We start from the raw sequence: 21,345 nt of genomic DNA, 5'->3' as shown, positions 1-21,345 counted from the left end.
CCAGAGGAGGTCGTGTGATTACCTGGGATAATTTCCACCGAGACTTCAAAGCTCATCACATTCCTCCAAGTGTTGCTGAGAGCAAGCGTGAGGAGTTCCGCAATCTCAAGCAAGGCAGCATGTCCGTGTATCAATATAATATCCAGTTTCAGAAACTCGCTCACTTCGCTAAACAAGACATCCCTGATGAAAAGAGTATGATTTATCAATCAAGAGGTGGCCTCAGAGAAGATCTGCAATTAGCTCTCGTGCTTTTTGAGACGACTAAGTTTGATGAATTCTACAACATGGCACTAGAGCAAGAAGCTTCTCAGCTCAAGTGCGAGGCAATTAAGAAGAGAGTCTGGGATGCAGTTCAATCCTCTTCTTCAACTCAAGTGGCAGCGAAGCAACAGAAGTTCTGGTTGCCTCCTCCTCCTCCGCTGCGTCAGCCCTACCAGTAGAAGAGCAAAGGTGGCAGTGGATCTTCCCACCCACCCAACCCAGGCTATCAGAACAAAGCTCATTCCCAAGCTCCAAGGTCAAGTGCTCCTTATCACCGGCCGCTCTCACAGGTTACTTGCAACAAGTGTCAGCAGAAAGGGAACTATGCAAACAAGTGCTTCAACCAACGGCGCCTTCCACCTCCTCGTCCTATGAGATCTTCCAGCAATGCAGTGGTCAAGAATAATTCCAAGTTTGCAAAGGTCAACATGATGAACGCCACTTAGGCAGAGGATTCTTCAGAAGTGATCATGGGTAATCTTCCAGCCAATGACCTTCTTCCTAAAGTTCTTTTTGATACTGGTGCATCGCATTGTTTCATTTCTAGACCATTTTCATCTAAGCATGAGTTGCCTTTCCAAGATTTCCTAGGCAGTTATCAGTTGTCTCTCCGGGTAAATTCATGAACACAAGCTCTATGGTTCCGGATGTTTCTATCAAGTTGGGTGACTATAAATTTGTGTCTTCTCCTATTGTTGTTGGTGACTCGGATATTGATCTAATTCTCGGCATGGACTAGCTTTCTAAGCACAAGGCTTAGCTTGATTATGCTGCCAGGCAGATTCAATTGACACACTCGTCTAAGGATGTGATCATTTATGCCACTCGGCATGATACTATTCGGTTGTTTTCTCTCAATGCGAAGGGCGAGTTAAATGCCATCTCTCAAATTCCAGTCGTTTGTGAATATCAAGACGTCTTTCCAGAAGAGCTTCCAGGAATGCATCCTCACCGGCCAATTGAATTCGTTATCGACCTTGTTCTTGGCACGGAACCTGTTTGCAAACGTCCTTACAAGCTTGGACCAGAGGAGTTGAAGGAGTTGAAGAAACAACTCGATGAACAAGAGCGTATGGGTCTGATCAGACCGAGTTCATCTCCATGGGGTTGTGGTGTTCTTTTTGTCAAGAAGAAGGATGGAACGGAACGAATCTGCGTCGACTACCGTCCATTGAACAAGAAGACAATAAAGAACAAGTATCCACTTCCCAACATCAATGAGCTATTCGAGCAACTTAAGGGTGCTCAAGTATTCTCCAAGCTTGACCTCCGTATGGGTTATCATCAGATTCGCATTCATGAACAAGATATTCCCAAGATAGCATTCAGAACAAGCTATGGTTCTTATGAATATACTGTCATGTCTTTCGGCCTTGTCAATGCTCCTCCAACATTCTCTCGCATGATGAACTTCATCTTCAACCCTTACACAAATGATTTCGTAATGGTGTATCTCGATGATATTTTGGTCTTTTCCAAGAATAAGGAGGATCATGCCAATCATTTGAGATTGGTACCCGACAAACTCAGAGAGCCTCAATTCTATGCGAAGTTTTCCAAGTGTGAGTTCTGGCCTGATGAGGTTCTTTACCTTGGTCATATCATCTCCACCAAAGGCATCGATGTCAATCCTGAGAAGGTGTCTGCGATTGTGAATTGGGAGCCTCCTCAGAATGTCAAACAGCTCCGCAGTTTTCTTGGGCTTGCAAGCTATTGTTGAAGATTCGTTGAGAATTTCTCTAAAATTGCAAAGCCTCTGTCCAACCTCCTCTAGAAGCATGTTAAGTATGTCTACATGCCTGAATGTGACATTGCTTTCAACACCCTCAAAGAGAAGCTGGTCAAAACTCCTGTCTTGACTCCTCCTGATGAATCCAAGCCATTCGAAGTTTTTCTGTGATGCCTCCCTACAAGGTCTCGGTGCTGTGCTAATGCAAGAGAAGAAACTTGTGGCCTATACCTCTCGTCAGTTGAAGCCCAACGAAAGGAACTACCCCACTCACGACCTCGAGTTGGCGGCACTTGTCCATGCATTATTAACGTGCAGACATCTCTTGTTGGGAAGGAATGTGGACATCTTCACTGATCATAAGAGCCTCAAGTACATCTTCACTCAACCCAACCTCAACCTCAGGCAGACTCGTTGGGTCAAAATGATTCAAGAATACAATCCGAGTATTAAATATACTCCAGGCAAGGCCAATGTCATTGCAGATGCTTTGAGCAGGAAGGCTTACTCCAACAGTTTAATTCTCAAGCCCTTCCAATCGGACCTTTGTGAATCTTTCCGCAAACTGAATCTCCATGTTGTTCCTCAAGGCTTTCTTGCCAACCTCCAAGTCTCTCCTACTTTGGAAGATCAAATTCGTGAGGCACAACTTCTTGATTCCATGGTGAAGAAGGTGAAACATGGGATTGCCAAGAGCCAACCCAAGTGCAAGTGCTATCGCATTGATGACAAAGACACTCTATTCTTCGAGGATTGAATTGTGGTTCCTAAAGGTGATCTAAGGAAAGTCATTATGAACGAGGCGCACAATTCCCTTCTATCCATTCATCCGGGAAGTACAAAGATGTACCATGACCTCAAGCAGTCGTGTTGGTGGACTCGAATGAAGCGAGAAATTGCTCAATACATGAACGAATGTGACATCTATAGAAGAGTGAAAGCAGAACACCAATGACAGCTGGTCTCCTCCAACCTCTTGCTATTCCAGAATGGAAGTTTGACCATATTGAGATGGACTTTGTGATTGGCTTTCCCAAGTCCAAGCGCGGAAATGATGCTATCTTCGTTGTCATCGACAAGCTTACTAAAGTGGCTCATTTCCTTCCAATCAAAGAATCTATCACAACAGCTCAGCTGGCAGAGCTATACACCTCTAGGATCGTCTCCTTGCATGACATTCCGCAATTGATATCTTCAGATCATGGAAGCATCTTCACTTCTAAGTTCTGGGACTCCTTCCAAAAGGCCATGGGCACCAACATTCGATTCAGCACAGCCTTCCATCCACAAACTAGTGGCCAAGTCGAGCGAGTCAATCAAATCCTTGAAGATATGCTCAGGGATTGTGTCATTTCCTTTGGTATGAAGTGGGAAGATTGTCTTCCGTATGCCGAGTTCTCTTACAACAACAGTTTCCAAGCGAGTTTGGGCACGCCCCCATTTGAAATTCTCTATGGCAGAAAGTGTTGTAGTCCTCTCAATTGGTCAGAGACTGGTGAACGCCAACTTCTTGGCAATGACTTAATCACAGAAGCTGAAGAAATGTGCAAAGTCATCCGTGAAAATCTCAAAGCCACGCAATCGCGCCAGAAGAGTTACTATGATAGCAAGCACCGTGACTTGGCTTTCGAGATCGGATACCATGTCTACCTCCGCGTCTCTCCACTGGAAGGCACTCATCGCTTCGGTATCAAAGGGACACTTGCCCCTAGATACGTGGGTCCTTTCAAGATCATTGGCAAAAGAGGCGATCTCGCCTATCAACTTGAGCTTCTGTCCAACTTCGCAAATGTGCACGATGCGTTTCACGTGTCACAGCTTCACAAATGCTTCAAGACTCCTGAGCACACCATCAACTTCGAAGAGATTGATATCGAAGAAGACCTATCTTATCATGAGCATCCCGTTGCTATTCTTGAAGAAACTGAGCGCAACACTCGCAACAACTCTATCAAATTCCTGAAAGTGAAGTGGTCACATCATTCTGACCGAGAAGCCACCTGGGAACGCGAGGACCTCCTCCATTCTGAATATCCGGAGTTCTTTCAGTCCTAGATCTTGGGACGAGATCCTCTCGTAGTGGTGGAGTGTTGTAACACCCCGTATGTAACTTGCCATATTTGTAACTCTGACTTTGCCATTTTCGGCTTTAAGTTACTAGATTCCCTTCATGGTTGGGTTTTGTCTTCGTTTTGCATTTTGTTCATGTCATCATGTGCATCTCATTTGCATACGTGTTCGTCTCATGCATCCGAGCTTTTTCCCCGTTGTCCGTTTTGCAATCCGACACTCCTACATGCACCGGCGCACCCCTTTTGTCTCTTTTCGGGAGCGGGTGTTTAATTTTCTAGGAATGGACCGAGATTTGCCAAGTGGCCTAGGTACACCACCGGTAGACCGCCTGTCAAATTTTGTGCCATTTGGAGTCTGTTTGATACTCCAACGGTTAACCGGGTAACCGAGTAGGCCTCTTGTGTGTTGCAGCCCAACACCCCTCCAAAAGGGCCCAATAGCCCATCCAAACCACTCCCATGTCCTCCATTGCCAGATCACAATCATGTGGGCGAAAATTACACTCCATTTGGACACTCCTACCTCCTCCTAGCTATAAATATGTGCACCCCGTCCAAATTCACGGTCCAAATCCCTAGCCCCGCTCCTCTCCGCCGCCAGACACGTCCGGATCGGGCCGGACGCGTCCACGCCATCGCCCGCAACCAGTCTCCGCCCGCCACGTGGCTCCTCGCCGCCCACCGCCGCCGAAGCCCGCCAAGACCATCACCGGCCCCCGCGGGCCCGTACGTCGCAGCCCGCGCCCGCGCGCGCCCCATCGCCTCCTCTGCGCCTGCGCCCCAGCGCCGCCCAGGCTGCCCCTCGCCGTTCACCTCACCGTCGACCGCCGCCACTCCACGACGACTCCAGCCAGTCCCGCCACCAAGTCCCCGGCGCCGCGTGGCCCGGATCGCCGCTGCCGGGCCTCCTCCCGCCGGATCCAGTCTCCCCGGCCCCCGATCCAGTGAGCCCGAGCTCTGGTGACCACCATCTCCAACTCCGGCCGCCGTCCCCATCTTCTCCGTTGAACCTCGAACCGCGTGCTACAAACCCTAGATCTGCTTCACGGGGTATAATTTCCACTCCCTTTTCTGCATTATTTTGTGTCCCTGTTCATCGCCTCATTTCTCCATGACCATAGCTCCATTTCATGCGCATGTTATATTAAATGTTCAGTGGGAGATGCTCTTCATTTAACTCCATTGTGGCATGCTTGTTTGAGTTCATCTTCATGCCCTAATCATTGATGCAAGAGTGATATAAAATGTTTACTCCTGTTGCTTAGCAGATTATGATGATTTATCAGTTTTGTCACATTTGATGTGTGCATCATATGGGCATGAGCTCTGCATGTGTTTTGCGCTATGCCATGCCATATTTACAGAGGTGCTTTCCATATATTTTTGTGATCTATGTGGTGACTAACACAAGCATACAAACTAGCCTTCGTGATATTGCTAATTTCAGGGACTAAGGATTTTGCTAAGTCTTGTGCCTGCAGTTATTTTGATGCCAAGTAAACATGATGCTATAGTGAGATCCATGCTTGTTTTGAGTTACTTCAGTAAGGATGTTTTTAACATTTGCTTATGCTCTAACCATCCATGCCCCTATTTGCAATTATGGAGTGCCCTAGCATGTCTTGTTCTTGCTCTACTTTTGCTATAAAATGTTCCTGGCAGATTGTTTACCTGTTAATCAATTTTGCCATGGTTGTTGCTAGTGATCGATGCATGCTATTAACTTGCTCTTGCCATGGTTAGCTTCATGAACATGTCCTCTTGCTGTTTCCATGCTTTTTTTCATGCAATGCTTTGTGATGAGTGATTTGAGCTCGCCAAGTTGCCTTCATAACTCTGATTATGCCATGCTCTGTTTTTCTGCTAAGTCTGAAACTGTTAATAAAACATGCTATGTTTACATGGGTGCCATCATATCTTCTGTGCCTTTTTGGCTCATGATAAGTAAGAGACTTTTAATCTAGTCATTTAGTAGATTCATGTCATTTCTTTGTTTGCTATGATATGTTCCCGTAGCATGTTTTTTGCTTGCTCTAAACATGGCTTCCTGATGTTATTCCTGGCATGTTAATATTTTCTCCAAGTCTGTGAAGCTGATATCGTTTGCAGTTTTGCCATGCTTGTTTGAACCTGCTCTTTTGTGATTTAGCCATAGCCCAATGTTCATGTTTTGTCAATCATCTTGAGTACATCAGTGCCATATGCTTTGTTGCTATGTTTGAGTGCAGTAGCTTAGTTTCTTGTTGCATTCTAGATGGCATCGTGCTGTTGAGTGCAGAATTGTGCCATTCTTGTTTCGCTTGCCATTTGCAAATCGTGCATCCGTTTTCGGTGATCTTTATATCGATTTCGACCAAAATCATCTCATCTTTCCAGCGGCACACTTGGTTTGCCAAGTTGATGCCTTGATCAATCTTTTTCTCCTGGAGCACGCATATGCATTGCATATCACATCTCGCATATCATGCTATGTTTTGCATCATGTTGATTGTGCATTGCACCGTGATTGATTGTTGGTCCTTTGCATGTGTTCTTACTTTGGGTAGAGCCGGGAGACGAGTACATGATCGAGGAACCTGTTGAGTATGCTAACTAGGATCAAGCTTTCTCAACTCTGAGAACTTTGCATACAAGATGACCATACCCTCGAAATCACTTCTATCTTTGCTTGCTAGTTGTTCGTTCTATTGCTATGCCACGCTACCTACCACTTACTATATCATGCCTCCCATATTGCCTTGTCAAGCCTCTAACCCACCTTTTCCTAGCAAACCGTTGTTTGGCTATGTTACCGCTTTGCTCAGCCCCTCTTATAGCATTGCTAGTTGCAGGTGAAGTTGAAGTTTGTTCCTTGTTGGAACATGGATATTGTTGGGATATCATTATTATCTCTTATTTACTTTAATGCATATATATACTTGGTAAAGGGTGGAAGGCTCAGCCTTACGCCTGGTGTTTTGTACCACTCTTGCCGCCTTAGTTTCTGTCATACCGGTGTTATGTTCCTTGATTTTGCGTTCCTTACGCGGTTGGGTGTTATGGGAACCCATTGACAGTTCGCTTTGAATAAAACTCCTCCTGCAAGGCCCAACCTTGTTTCTACCATTTGCCACCTAAGCCTTTTTCCCTTGGGTTCCGCGGACTCAAGGGTCATCTTTATTTTAAACCCCCGGGACAGTGCTCCTCTGAGTGTTGCTCCAAACTAGGCGATTTCTGGCGCCCCCTGGGCAACCAGGGTCTATGCCAACCCGGCGTCTGACCCATCCGGTGTGCCCTGAGAACGAGATACGTGCGACTCCTATCTAGTTTCGTCAGCACATCGGGAGGCTTTGTTGGTCTTGTTTTACCATTGTCGAAATGTCTTGTAACCGGGATCCGAGACTAGTCGGGTGTTCCTGGGAGAAGGAATATCCTTCGTTGATCATGAGAGCTTGTGATGGGCTAAGTTGGGACACCCCTGCGGGGTTTTGAACTTTCGAAAGCCATGCCTGCAGTTATGGGAAGATGGGAATTTGTTAATATCCAGTTGTAGAGAACTTGACACTTAACTTAATTAAAATGAATCAACCGCGTGTGTAGCCGTGATGGTCTCTTTTTGGCGGAGTCCGGGAAGAGAACACAGTCTCGTGTTATGCTTGAACGTAAGTAGCTTCAGGATCACTTCTTGATCACTATTAGCTTCTCGACCGTGCTTTGCTTCTCTTCTCGCTCTCATTTGCGTAAGTTAGCCACCATATATGCTTAGTGCTTTGCTGCAGCTCCACCCCACTACCCTTTCCAACCCTAAGCTTAAATAGTCTTGATCTCGCAGGTGTGAGATGCTGAGTCCCCGTGACTCACAGATACTTCCAAACAGACGCAGGTGCCGATGATGCCAGTGGAGGGGATGCTACCGAACTCAAGTGGGAGTTCGACGAAGACTTGGGTCGCTATTATGTTTCTTTTCCGAATGATCAGTTGTGGAGCCTAGTTGGGACGATCGGGGATCTAGCATTTGGGGTGGTGTTTCTTCATTTTGGATCCATAGTCGGACCTTTGTTTGTACCTTGGATGATGTACGGATTATGTATTGTGTGAAGTGGCGATTGTAAGCGGACTCTTTATCCCTTTCTTATTCAGTACATGGGATGTGTAAAGATTACCCCTCTTGCGACATGCCTATCATGTGGCTATGCCTCTAAGTCGTGCCCCGACACGTGGGAGATATAGCCGCATTGTGGGTGTTACGAGTTGGTAATCAGAGCCTTCCTCGACTTAGGATCCCCTTCTTTATCGAAACACTGACATTGTTGAGTCTAGAGCAAAATGTTTTGAGTCTTAGGATTATATATATCGAAGAGTAGGATTCTTTTTACTCCTCAGTCCCTTCGTTGCTCTGGTGTGGCCTTCTGACGTAGAGTTTTGATTCTTCTCTCCTCAAATTTCACTAAAAAAATTATTTTTAGGATCACGCGGGTATCTTGGAATCGTTTCGATGGTTTTGTGACGAGAACATTGTTCTTGGTGCCTCCTGACATTTAGGGGTTGTGGCAGTGTCCCGGGGAGTTGAGCTCCGAGGTGTTGTCATCACAATTTTACCGTTGCAGTTCTGGAATACCTGAGTTCTCTGACATCGAAAATCTCTTTTATGCAGTTGTTGGTGAGATAACCTCGACGCCACCCAGTACTGGGGCGGGAGTTCGAGAGTATTGCCATAACGCGTATAACGGAGGCTTTTCGAAGGTTGAGGTAAATGATTTCCGAAGGTTTCTTGGTTATGTGTTGAAGGATGGATACAGCTGGATGTAGGAATTGCTAGTTTTGGGTGAGATATTATGCTTCCCTGTATCCCCAACACCTGATTGCAAATCCAGAAAGTTTCGGGAGTTTTATAGGTGGGAAATCATGTAGCTCTACTATTTCTTCCCGCGGATATTTGGTTTGTGATTGGGTAATCCTTATCACTTATTTGTTCATATTCGTACCTTGTTGTTTTATTCATCTACCTTTATCTAAGTGACTTCTCAACCTTAATGGAAGTGTGATGACTTACTTTGGAATTCATTCATTCATCCTTGTTCGAATGTTTATTGTGAAGACTTTATGTTGCAATTTCGATCCACTGATTCAGCTTGGATATATGTCTTTCAAGATGCTAACGGATGTCAACCTCTTCAGGATGGCACCTCCAACGCGTCAGAATCCGGAACCTCCATCACCATCTCCACCTCCGGAGGCATGGCAAGCTGTCATGGCAGCCACGAACGCCAACACTCAGATGCATTTGCAACTCTTGCAAGAGCGCAACCAAGGGCAAGGCAACCAAGGAAATCAAGGCCAAGGCAACAATCAGCCTCAGTTTGCTACCCTCAACCAGTTCCTCACAAACCAGCCGAAGTCCTTCAGCAACTGTGTCGTGGCCATTGACGCCGCCGACTGGCTCATGGATATCTGCAAACATTTTGAGTGTAGCAATGTCAGGCATGAGGACTTTATCAAGTTTGCTTCGTTTCAACTCAAATACCAAGCTGCTGAGTGGTATCAACAATACAGAGATTCCAGAGGAGGTCGTGTGATTACCTGGGATGATTTCCGCCGAGACTTCAAAGCTCATCACATTCCTCCAAGTGTTGCTGAGAGCAAGTGTGAGGAGTTCCACAATCTCAAGCAAGGCAGCATGTCCGTGTATCAATACAATATCCAGTTTCAGAAACTCGCTCGCTTCGTTAAACAAGACGTCCCTGATGAAAAGAGTATGATTTATCAATTCAGAGGTGGCCTCAGAGAACATCTGCAATTTGCTCTCGTGCTTCTTGAGCTGACTAAGTTTGAAAAATTCTACAACATGGCACTAAAGCAAGAAGCTGCTCAGCTCAAGTGTGAGGCATCTAAGAAGAGAGTCAGGGATGCAGTTCAATCTTCTTCTTCAACTCAAGTGGCAGCTAAGCAACAGAAATTCTGGTTGCCTCCTCCTCCTCCGCTCCGTCAGCCCTACCAGTAGAAGAGCAAAGGTGGCAGTGGATCTTCCCACCCACCCAACCCAGGCTATCAGAACAAAGCTCAGTCCCAAGCTCCAAGGTCAAGTGCTCCTTATCACCGGCCTCTCTCACAGGTTACTTGCAACAAGTGTCAGCAGAAAGGTCACTATGCAAACAAGTGCTTGAACCAAAGGCGCCTTTCACCTCCTACTCCTGTGAGATCTTCCAGCAATGCAGTGGTAAAGCATAATTCCAAGTTTGCAAAGGTCAATATGATGAACGCAGCTCAGGCGGAGGATTCTTCAGAAGTGATCATGGATAATCTTCCAGTCAATGGCTTTCCTGCAAAAGTTCTTTTTGATACTGGTGCATCACATTGTTTCATTTCAAGACCATTTGCATCTAAGCATGAGTTGCCTTTCCAAGATTTGCCTAGGCAGTTATCAGTTATCTCTTCGGGTAAATTCATGAACGCAAGCTCTATGGTTCCGGATGTTTCTATCAAGTTGGGTGACTATAAATTTCTGTCTTCTCCTATTGTTCTTGGTGACTCGGATATTGATCTAATTCTCGGCATGGACTGGCTTTCTAAGCACAAGGCTCAGCTTGATTGTACTGCCAGGCAGATTCAATTGACAAACTCGTTTGAGGATGTGATCATCTATGCCGCTCGGGATGATACCATTCGGCTGTTTTCTCTCAATGAGAAGGGCGAGTTAAATGCCATCTCTCAGATTCCAGTCATTTGTGAATATCAAGACGTCTTTCCAGAAGAGCTTCCAGGAATGCTTCCTCACTGGCCAGTTGAATTCGTTATCGACCATGAGCCTGGCACGGAACCTGTTGGCAAACGTCCTTACAAGCGGACCAGAGGAGTTGAAGAAACAACTCGATGAACAAGAGCGTATGGGTCTGATCAGACCGAGTTCATCTCCATGGGGTTGTGGTGTTGTTTTTGTCAAGAACAAGGATGGAACGGAATGACTCTGCGTCGACTACCATCCATTGAACAAGAAGACAATAAAGAACAAGTATCCACTTCCCAACATCAATGAGCTATTCGAGCAACTTTTGGATGCTCAAGTATTCTCCAAGCTTGACCTCCGTATGGGTTATCATCAGATTCTCATTCGTGAACAAGATATTCCCAGGACAGCATTCAGAACAAGCTATGGTTCTTAAAAATAGACTGTCATGTCTTTCGACCTTGTCAATGCTCCTCCAACGTTCTCCCACATGATGAACTTCATCTTCAACCCTTACACAAATGATTTCATCCTGGTGTATCTCGATGATATTTTGGTCTTTTCCAAGAATAAGGAGGATCATGCCAAGCATTTGAGATTGGTACTCGACAAACTCAGAGAGCATCAATTCTATGCGAAGTTTTCCAAGTGTGAGTTCTGGCTTGATGAGGTTCTTTACCTTGGTCATATCATCTCCACCAAAGGCATCGCTGTCAATCTTGAGAAGGTGTCTGCAATTGTGAATTGGGAGCCTCCTTAGAATGTCAAACAGCTCCACAGTTTTCTTGGGCTTGCAAGCTATTATCGAAGATTCGTTAAGAATTTCTCTAAAATTGCAAAGCCTCTTTCCAACCTCCTCTAGATGCATGTTAAGTATGTCTGGACGCCTAAATGTGACGTTGCTTTCAACACCCTCAAAGAGAAGCTGGTCACAGCTCATGTCTTGACTCCTCCTGATGAATCCAAGCCATTCGAAGTTTTTCTGTGATGCCTCCCTGCAAGGTCTCGGTGCTGTGTTAATGCAAGAGAAGAAAGTTGTGGCATATACATCTCGTCAGTTGAAGCCCAATGAAAGGAACTACCCCACTCACGACCTCGAGTTGGCGGCAGTTGTCCATGCATTACTAACGTGGAGACATCTCTTGTTGAGAAGGAAAGTGGACATCTTCACTGATCATAAGAGCCTCAAGTACATCTTCACTCAACCCAACCTCAACCTCAGGCAGAATCGTTGGGTCGAAATGATTCTAGAATACAATCCGAGTATTAAATATACTCCAGGCAAGGCCAATGTTATTGCAGATGCTTTGAGCAGGAAAGCTTACTGCAACAGTTTAATTCTCAAGCCCTTCCAACCGGACCTTTGTGAAGCTTTCCGCAAACTAAATCTCCAAGTTGTTCCTCAAGGCTTTCTTGCCAACCTCCAAGTCTGTCCTACTTTGGAAGATCAAATTCGTGAGGCACAAATTCTTGATTCCATGGTGAAGAAGGTGAAACATGGGATTGCCAAGAGCCAACCCAAGTACAAGTGCTATCGCATTGATGACAAAGACACTCTATTCTTCGAGGATCGAATTGTGGTTCCTAAAGGTGATCTAAGGAAAGTCATTATGAACGAGGCACACAATTCCATCTATCCATTCATCCGGGAAGTACAAAGATGTACCATGACCTCAAGCAGTCGTGTTGGTGGACTTGAACGAAGCGAGAAATTGCTCAATTCGTGAACGAATGTGACGTCTGCAGAAGAGTGAAAGCAGAACACCAACGGCCAGCTGGTCTCCTCCAACCTCTTGCTATTCCAGAATGGAAGTTTGACCATATTGAGATGGACTTCGTGATTGGGTTTCCCAAGTCCAAGCGCGGAAATGATGCTATCTTTGTTGTCATCGACAAGCTTACTAAAGTGGCTCATTTCCTTCCAATCAAAGAATCAATCACAGCAGCTCAGTTGGCAGAGCTATACACCTCCAGGATCGTCTCCTTGCACGGCATTCCGCAATTGATATCTTCAGATCGTGGAAGCATCTTCACTTCTAAGTTCTGGGACTCCTACCAAAAGGCCATGGGCACCAACATTCGCTTCAGCACAGCCTTCCATCCTAAAATTAGTGGCCAAGTCGAGCGAGTCAATCAAATCCTTGAACATATGCTCAGGGATTGTGTCATTTCCTTCAGTATGAAGTGGGAAGACTGTCTTCCATATGCCAAGTTCTCTTACAACAACAGTTTCCAAGCGAGTTCGGGCAAGGCCCCATTCGAAATTCTCTATGGCAAAAAGTGTTGTACTCCTCTCAATTGGTCAGAGACTGGTGAATGCCAACTTCTTGGCAATGACTTAATCACAGAAGCTGAAGAAATGTGCAAAGTCATCCGTGAAAATCTCAAAGCCGCACAATCACGCCAGATGAGTTACTACGATAGCAAGCACCGTGACTTCGCTTTCGAGATCAGAGACCATGTCTACCTCCGCGCCTCTCCAATGAAAGGCACTCATCGCTTCGGTATCAAAGGGAAGCTTCCCGTAGATATGTGGGTCCTTTCAAGATCATTGGCAAAAGAGGCGACCTCGCCAATCAACTTGAGCTTCCGTACAACTTCGCAAATGTGCACGATGTGTTTCACGTGTCACAGCTTCGCAAGTGCTTCAAGACTCCTGAGCGCACCATCAAATTCGAAGAGATTGATCTCCAAGAAGACCTATCTTATCATGAGCATCCCGTTGCTATTCTTGAAGAAACTGAGCACAAGACTCGCACCAAGTCTATCAAATTCTTGAAAGTGAAGTGGTCACATCATTCCGACCGAGAAGCCACCTGGGAACGCGAGGACCTCCTCCATTCCGAATATCCGGAGGTCTTTCAGTCCTAGATCTCGGGATGAGATCCTCTCGTAGTGGTGGAGTGTTGTAACACCCTGGCTGTAACTTGCCATATTTGAACTCTGACTTTGCCATTTTCAGCTTTAAGTTACAAGATTCCCTTCGTGGTTGGGTTTTGTCTTCGCTTTGAATTTTGTTCATGTCATGCATTTCATATCATGTCATCATGTGCATCTCATTTGCATACGTGTTCGTCTCATGCATCCGAGCTTTTTCCCCGTTGTCCGTTTTGCAATCCGGCACTCCTACATGCACCGGCGCACCTCATTTGTCTATTTTCGTGAGCGGGTGTTAAACATTCTCGGAATGGACCAAGATTTTCCAAGTGTCCTTGGTACACCACCGGTAGACCGCCTGTCAAATTTCGTACCATTTGGAGTCTGTTTGATACTCCAACGGTTAACCGGGTAACCGGGAAGGCCTCTTGTGTGTTGCAGCCCAACACCCATCCAAAACGGCCCAATAACCCATTCAAACAACTACCATGTCCGCCGTCATCGGATCACGATCGTGTGGGCGAAAACTACACTCCATTTGGACACTCCTACCTCCTCCTAGCTATAAATATGTGCACCCCGTCCAAATTCGCGGTCCAAAACCCTAGCCCCGCTCCTCTCCGCCGCCGGACATGTCTGGATCGGGCCGGACGCGTCCGTGACGCCGCCCGCAACCAGTCTCCGCCCGCCACGTGGCTCCTCGCCGCCCACCGCCGGCGAAGCCGGCCGAGCCCATCGCCGGCCCCCGCCGAGCCCATGTACCCCTCCCCCCTTTGCCTATATAAACGACTGCTCCTCTACTTTTCTATGGTTAGCATTTGTTTAACTCATTTTAGAGATAGAGCATTGCTCATCCACATTGGATCTACTCCACGAGAGAGACCGCGGCCCCTCTTCGGAGAAGATCCCTTTGGATTCAAGACCTCCTTGCGGAGAAGATCATCAAGACCTCCTCACAGAGAAGAACGTTACCTTTTGTATCGTCCCTAGTTGACCGTGTACCGTGTGATCTCTTATGTACTCGAGGATCTAGCACATGTGTGACTATTTCTTGTCGGTTTAGTGATTCTCTCGTGTTTTCCCTTGTGTTTCCCCTCACTTTCCCCCTTGTGTTCTTCTTGTTCATCGCGGCATCCGCTCCTTTCGTGAAAGATCGGCCCCTAGGGTTCCTACCCTACATCAAATCTTCAATGTCGCTCCTCCGTTCGCGAGATGTACCATGTAGACAATAAGAAGTAAACAACAATGAAAGAGTGACCCATCCAATATGCATATTTGAGGATGGCTCAAAGGGAAGGAGTTCACCTTTTTGAAATTGTCGAAAATGGTGGTGTCGCGCACCATTTACATGACCAAGTTGTCTCGTGACGGTATCGCCTTGCGAATCCTTCAAAATGAAAGAACATGACAAACACTCGGAAAAACAAATGAGGTTAGTGGAAATGCAAAACCTATCATTCGTGTGGTAAAATACCCAACAAGTGTATGCATCATGGTCATCATTAGAAAGGACAAGGGAGCATTTCATAGTATGGAGGCATATGATGCGAGAAAAACCAAATTCAATAGGCTCAATCAAACAAGCATGCATCATAAGTAAAGTGTCCAAGTATCCATTACCAATAAACATAGATGCAACAATTGGAGGCAAGCGACAATGAACAAGATGTATCATGTTAGAGGAACGAGCATATATGTCACAACCCAAGAAAGAGAGTAAGAATGGAACATGGGTGATGTGACAAAGCAAGTAATCATATGAATCAAGGCAAGCAAGCTAGTAGTGCGAAGATGCAACATACTAGAGGGAATCATGTCAAGCATGTCATGTGTGCAAATGCTGGTCATGAATAATGCACAAGACATATCACAAGCATGAAGGCAAGATATGAGAAAGGTATCATCATTGTATTGGCAAGAAGTCCTAGGTAAATAGCATTGGAACATCATGACTCTCCCAACACAACAAGCATCAATAGCATGAGGCACAAGGAAAACATAGTAATAGTAACAAGGAGCTCCACCAAGCATGCAAATACACATAGGAGTATAATAATGAATCATGGGTAAGTGCAAGCAAAGGTCACAATTGCATGGCAAAGACATAGAAATAGGCATAACATGCAAAGTGAACACGATAGTATGGGCATAAGGTAAGAAGTGATATATAGCCCATAGTCGTGCGAGAGCCAAGTAGAAGAGATGCGCATAGTCGTTGCGTGACGGGAATGGTGGTAAGGATAGTCCACAGGATCCCAAATCGTCATTGCTCTCAAGAGCTCGTTTTGTCAACTCTTGGGATTGAGAGGTTGACGAGTATACGTGAGTACCTACACAAAACAAAGGCAAAAGGAAAATGTGTGTGCGTGGTATATGTACACATCATACATCATGATGCGCACGTGCTTGTGTTGGTTCGCACAAAATATCCAATGCTCGAATAAATGAGATGCGTGATACAGAAACATGTCATCCATCATGATAGGTTTGTTGTTATGCATAGCATAACAGAGACTCAAATTGTGTAATGCATCACAAGAAATATGTAGAGCATTGTTATTCATGGAATGCATACGGTGCAAGCAATTATGAAAATCATGCAATGTATGGAATGCATCCAAATCTCCTAATATGTATGAGGAAACTATGGGGGTCTCCTCATGAACATTAATGGAAACATCACACGGAGAATATTGACAACATCCAAAACAATGCATATGTGGAACATTGTGATCATAGCATGGCATAGTAGATGAATCGTGCAAATCATGTAAAGGAAGCATGGCAATATCATCACATGAAAAACAAAGCCAATGACCATGATCTCGTCATCTATGCCATAAGTGCAAATGGGATTTATTTTAATGGGGCAAGCATAGATAATATGTTGAGACTGAAATGATGCAATATGGGTGATCTCACTCATAGCATATGGCGAGTTTAAATGATTGTCAAACATGATGTGACCAATAGAATTTTCACATGATATCCTATGGAGCATAGAATCACAACTAGGCAAATAAACATGCTCATCATCATATTCATCATAAATTGGTAAGTCATGACACGAAGAATTCTCACTAGCATGATGCATGGGAATAGGTGGATCAACATCATCCAAGCAATCATTGGTGAGATAGTCCACTAGTAGGACAAGAGAAGCACCAATACCTATGTTACCTTTGGAGCATCGCTCATGTGTTGTAGTGAGGTGTCGAAGACTGAGTCGTGGTCATCTTCATTTTGATGGAACCATGTGGGGGGTGCATCATCATCCACCATGGCCATCATCGTCTCCATTGGAGGTATGGACTCGTCGAGGATAGGCATGTCGTCATGTTGGAGACCTAGCACTAAAGAAGAAAACACACTTGGAGTAGAGGTTAAGTCATTAGAAATCAAAGTGGCCTCACATGCCGTCTCAACTACCTCTATCACTAAGTGTTGTGGCTCACTCACTCCCAGTATGATGCTCTCACTCATATGGTTGGTGGAGTCACTCAAATGGCTCTCAACCTCAAATAGGCTATGTGGCATGCTCTCAAGTGTGAGGCTAGTGATGGTCACACTCATCCTCTCATAGGAGATGCACTCATTGTCATATATGGTGGAGTTACTCATCTCACTCATGGGGTGGTGGCTCTCCTCAAATGGCAATTGGGGAAACTCATGATATGTGGGTGTCGGCGAGATGTAGGTGCAAATGTCTCCATGCTCAATCATGTCGTAGTCGTAGCCGTGGATGAAGGCCGAAGATGGCACATCATCACTCTCCTCTAAGACCAAAGATAAGGTCTCATGTGCGGTCTCGTAGCTTGACTCGAAGAATGACTGATGTAGGGTAGAACCCTAATCGGGCGATCATTCACGAAAGGAGAGGATCCCGCGAAGAAAACAAAGAACATGAGGGAAAACACGAGAGGAAACACGAGAAAATCACTAAACCAACAAGAAATAGTCACACATATGCTAGATCCTCGAGTACATAAGAGATCGCACGATCCACGAACAACTAAGGATGATATAAAGGTAACTGTCTTCTCCGTGAGGAGGTCTTGATGGTCTTCTTCGCAAGGAGGTTTTGAATCCAAAGGGATCTTCTCAGAAGAGGGGCCGCGGTCTCTCTCGTGGAGTACATCCGATGTGGATGAGCAATGCTCTATATCTAATATGAGCTAAACCAATGCCATCCCAAGATAGGAGGAATAGTAGGTCTATTTATAGTCTTAGTGCGAAAAGGGGACGAAGTGGGGGTACATAGGCTGCGGCCCTACACATGGCAGCACACAGGCGCCGGATGTCCGAGAGTCACCGGTCGTCCAGAGGCTCGTGAGGGTCCAGACGTCCGGTTCCTGTCGGATGTCTGTAGACTCGGCTCGGGTGGGCTTCGGTCGGTCGTCCGGTTGGGTTCGGTCGTCCGGGTGGCTTTGGAAATTCGTAGTTTCGGCTTGGGTGTTGATGTGTCGGATGTCTGGTCTGGGTCGGATGTCCGGAGCCTGGAGATCGTCGGACGTCTGACCCTGGTCAGTCGTCCGGAGCCAGTGGCTTCTTCCGTATCTCTTCTTCTTCACGTCCATCTTCCTCTTCTAATTCTCCTTGCTCCTTAGCTTCTTCATGGCTAACTCCTTGACACCTGAGTATGCATAATGTCACTGTTTGAGGTAGTAGCCATGTCACATGTGCATCGAAGTGAACTTGTGAGAGGAGAGATATCACCTCGGTTTCGAGAGCTCTTGCACGTGCTCATGTCATGGGTCCGCTAAGCACTTGGTGAGACGATGGTAGGTCCATGGGGATGACCTAGGGATGCTTCGCATCATCTCCCCTCCCTTGGGGAAGATCCAACCTCGAATCAAATTTTTCATCACCATGGTAGGGCGAGAGGTCCTTGACATTGAAGATGTCGCTCACATTGTACTTGTCACGCAGGAGGTCGATATTGTAAGTGTTGTCGTTGTAGCGGGCAAGCACTTGGAAGGGTCCATCTGCTCGAGGTAGAAGCTTGGACTTGAGTTCGTTGGGGAAGCGTTCTTTCTGAAGGTGTAGCCACACAAGATCACCAATGTTGAATACCATGGGTTGCTTGTTGATGTTGAGCTTGGTCGCAAGTCGTTGTACTTGGCGCTCGATGGTGTGCCTTGTATATTCATGCACCTTCTTTAGATGGTTCACATGTGCACTTGCGTCCAAATTGATGCGCTCTTGTAGTGGTAGAGGAAGAATGCCCAATGGGGACAATGGGTTGAATCCGTAGACGACCTCACAGGGGGACTTGCCGGTTGTGGAGTGTCTTGCTCGGTTGTAGGAGAACTCGGCGATAGGTAGGTACTCCTCCCAGTCCTTGATGTTTTTCTTGATGAGCACGTGAAGTAGAGCGGAGAGTGTGCGGTGGGTCACCTCCGTTTGGCCGTCGGTTTGTGGATGATACGCCATGGAGAAGAGTAGCTTGATTCTGAGCTTGGCGCATAGGGTCTTCCAAACGTAGATTAGGAACTTGATGTCGCGGTCCGAGACGATCATCTTTGGTACTCCATGTAGACGCAATATTTCCCTACAAAAGAGATTGGCAACATGTGAAGCATCGTCTATCTTGTTGCAAGGAATGAAATGTGCTATCTTAGAGAAACGGTCCACAACGACAAATATCGAATCCTTTCCATTTATAGTCCTAGGCAATCCAAGTATAAAATCCATGATAATATCTTCCCATGGTTGATATGGAATTTGGAGAGGCATATAAATTCCATGGGATTGAGCTTTAGACTTAGCTTTGCGACATGTAGAGCATCGGTTGGTGAAGCGGTTGACGTCGCGAAACATCTTGGGCCAAAAATAGTTCTTGGAGAGCGTAGCAAAAGTCTTGCCGCATCCAAAATGTCCCATTAGTCGTCCTCCATGAGATTCCTGCAAAAGCAACAAACAAAGAGAAGACTCGGGGATGCAAAGCTTATTAGCTCACCTAAGCTATCCATCTTTGATGTAATAGCGTTCCCAAGAGGTCTGCGTCAAACCCTTGGCATAAGGAGTAGCAAAAGTAGGATCATGCTCATACAAGTCTTTTATGTGCACAAAGCCTATGACATCCAATTCAAGTTGAGTAACAAGCATGCATATGCACGAAAGAGCGTCCGCCACAATGTTTTCCTTACCTTTGTTGTACTTGATGACATAAGGAAAAGACTCAATAAATTCACTCCATTTAGCATGACGCTTGTTCAAATTTGTTTGACCCTTAAGGTACTTGAGTGTTTCATGATCGGTATGAATGATGAATTCATGAGGGCGAAGATAGTGTTCCCATTCATGGAAAACGCGCACTAAGGCATATAGCTCTTTGTCATAGATTAGGTAATTGACTTGCGCTCCGGAAATTTTCTCACTAAAGTAAGCTATGGGGTGCTTATCTTGCGTTAACACACCTCCTATGCCATTACCACTAGCATCGCAATGAATCTCAAAGGGTTTCTCAAAGTTGGGTAATGCAAGCAAGGGAGCATGAGTAAGCAAATTCTTAAGCTCATTGAAAGCGGTATCTTGGGATGGTCCCTGTCGGATTTCGGGTTCCGGCAGACCCTTAAGGTTTGAACACTGGGGTGCGCACAGAGATTACGCCCTCCACATCTCCGTCTCACAGGAAAACTAAACTACTGCAAGAAACAAGCAAGAGACACAAGATTTATACTGGTTCGCGCCACCGTTGTGGTGTAATACCCTACTCCAGTGTGCGGTTGGTGGATTGCCTCTTGGGGCTGGTGAGGATGAACAATACAAGGAAGAACAGCCTCGCGAGGGTCTGTTCTTGGTTGGGTGATGAACTATTGGGAGGTTCAGTCACCTTTCTCTCTCTCTCTCTCTTGCCCTGCTTGTGAACCAGGTTGACGGTCCAACCCCCTGCCCCCAAACTTCTCTCTCTGCTATGTGGGTGGATAGTCCTATATATAGAGGCCCTGGTCCTCTCCCCAAATATTGAGCGGGAAGGGATCCAACAATGGCGGGCTAATTTGAAGGGGGACAGCTAGTACATCTATCCTGACAAAAGCAGTCTTCGCCTGCCAAAGGCTCTGGTGGTGACGCCGTGCTGGGCTCCATGGTGACCTCCGTCTCGTAGTCCGCCTGGCCTTGGTCTCGTTGCACCGAAGTGGCAACCTTTGCCTGATGCCTCGGTACTCCGCGGATGTGCTTGTCCCCTTTGCACCGAAGAGGAAAGAAGGACGCTGCGCGCGCTAGCACCTGCCTGGTGCATTGAGTCGTCATGGCTCACGTCATGGGCACCTCATGAGGTACCCCGCCTTGATGCCTCCGCCTCCTCGCGAGCCAGCCTGATGAGGCTTCGCCTGAGGAGGTGCCGTGTCGTCGGCCTCGCGAGGCTTGGCCCCTCGCGAGGGTCTTGAGTCTTGTGCTGATGAAGGTGGGCCGTGCTGGGCCCCCACTTGAGCCACGCCGCAGGCCGCAGGCAGGCAAGTCTGGGGACCCCCGTTCCCAGAACGCCGACAGTAGCCCCCGGGCCCAAGGCGCGCATGGACTAGGCCGTGCCGAGAGGCGAAAGGGCAAGGGCGAAGCGCCGAGGGCCCTAACAGCCTGCGGCCTTGGGCGCCGCGTGGCGATTGATTGGACGTGGCGTCTCCACTTCCCATGACGCCTTGGTGATTGCGCGAGTTGGACAAGACCCTGCATGCAGAACGTGTTATGATTACCTGCGA

Source organism: Triticum urartu, chromosome 3A (genome assembly GCF_056163025.1).
Source record: "Triticum urartu cultivar PI428250 chromosome 3A, HENAU_Tu73, whole genome shotgun sequence".
Lineage (NCBI taxonomy): Eukaryota > Viridiplantae > Streptophyta > Magnoliopsida > Poales > Poaceae > Triticum > Triticum urartu.
The sequence above is the reverse complement of the archived record's forward strand: the minus strand, read 5'-3'. Positions refer to the sequence as shown.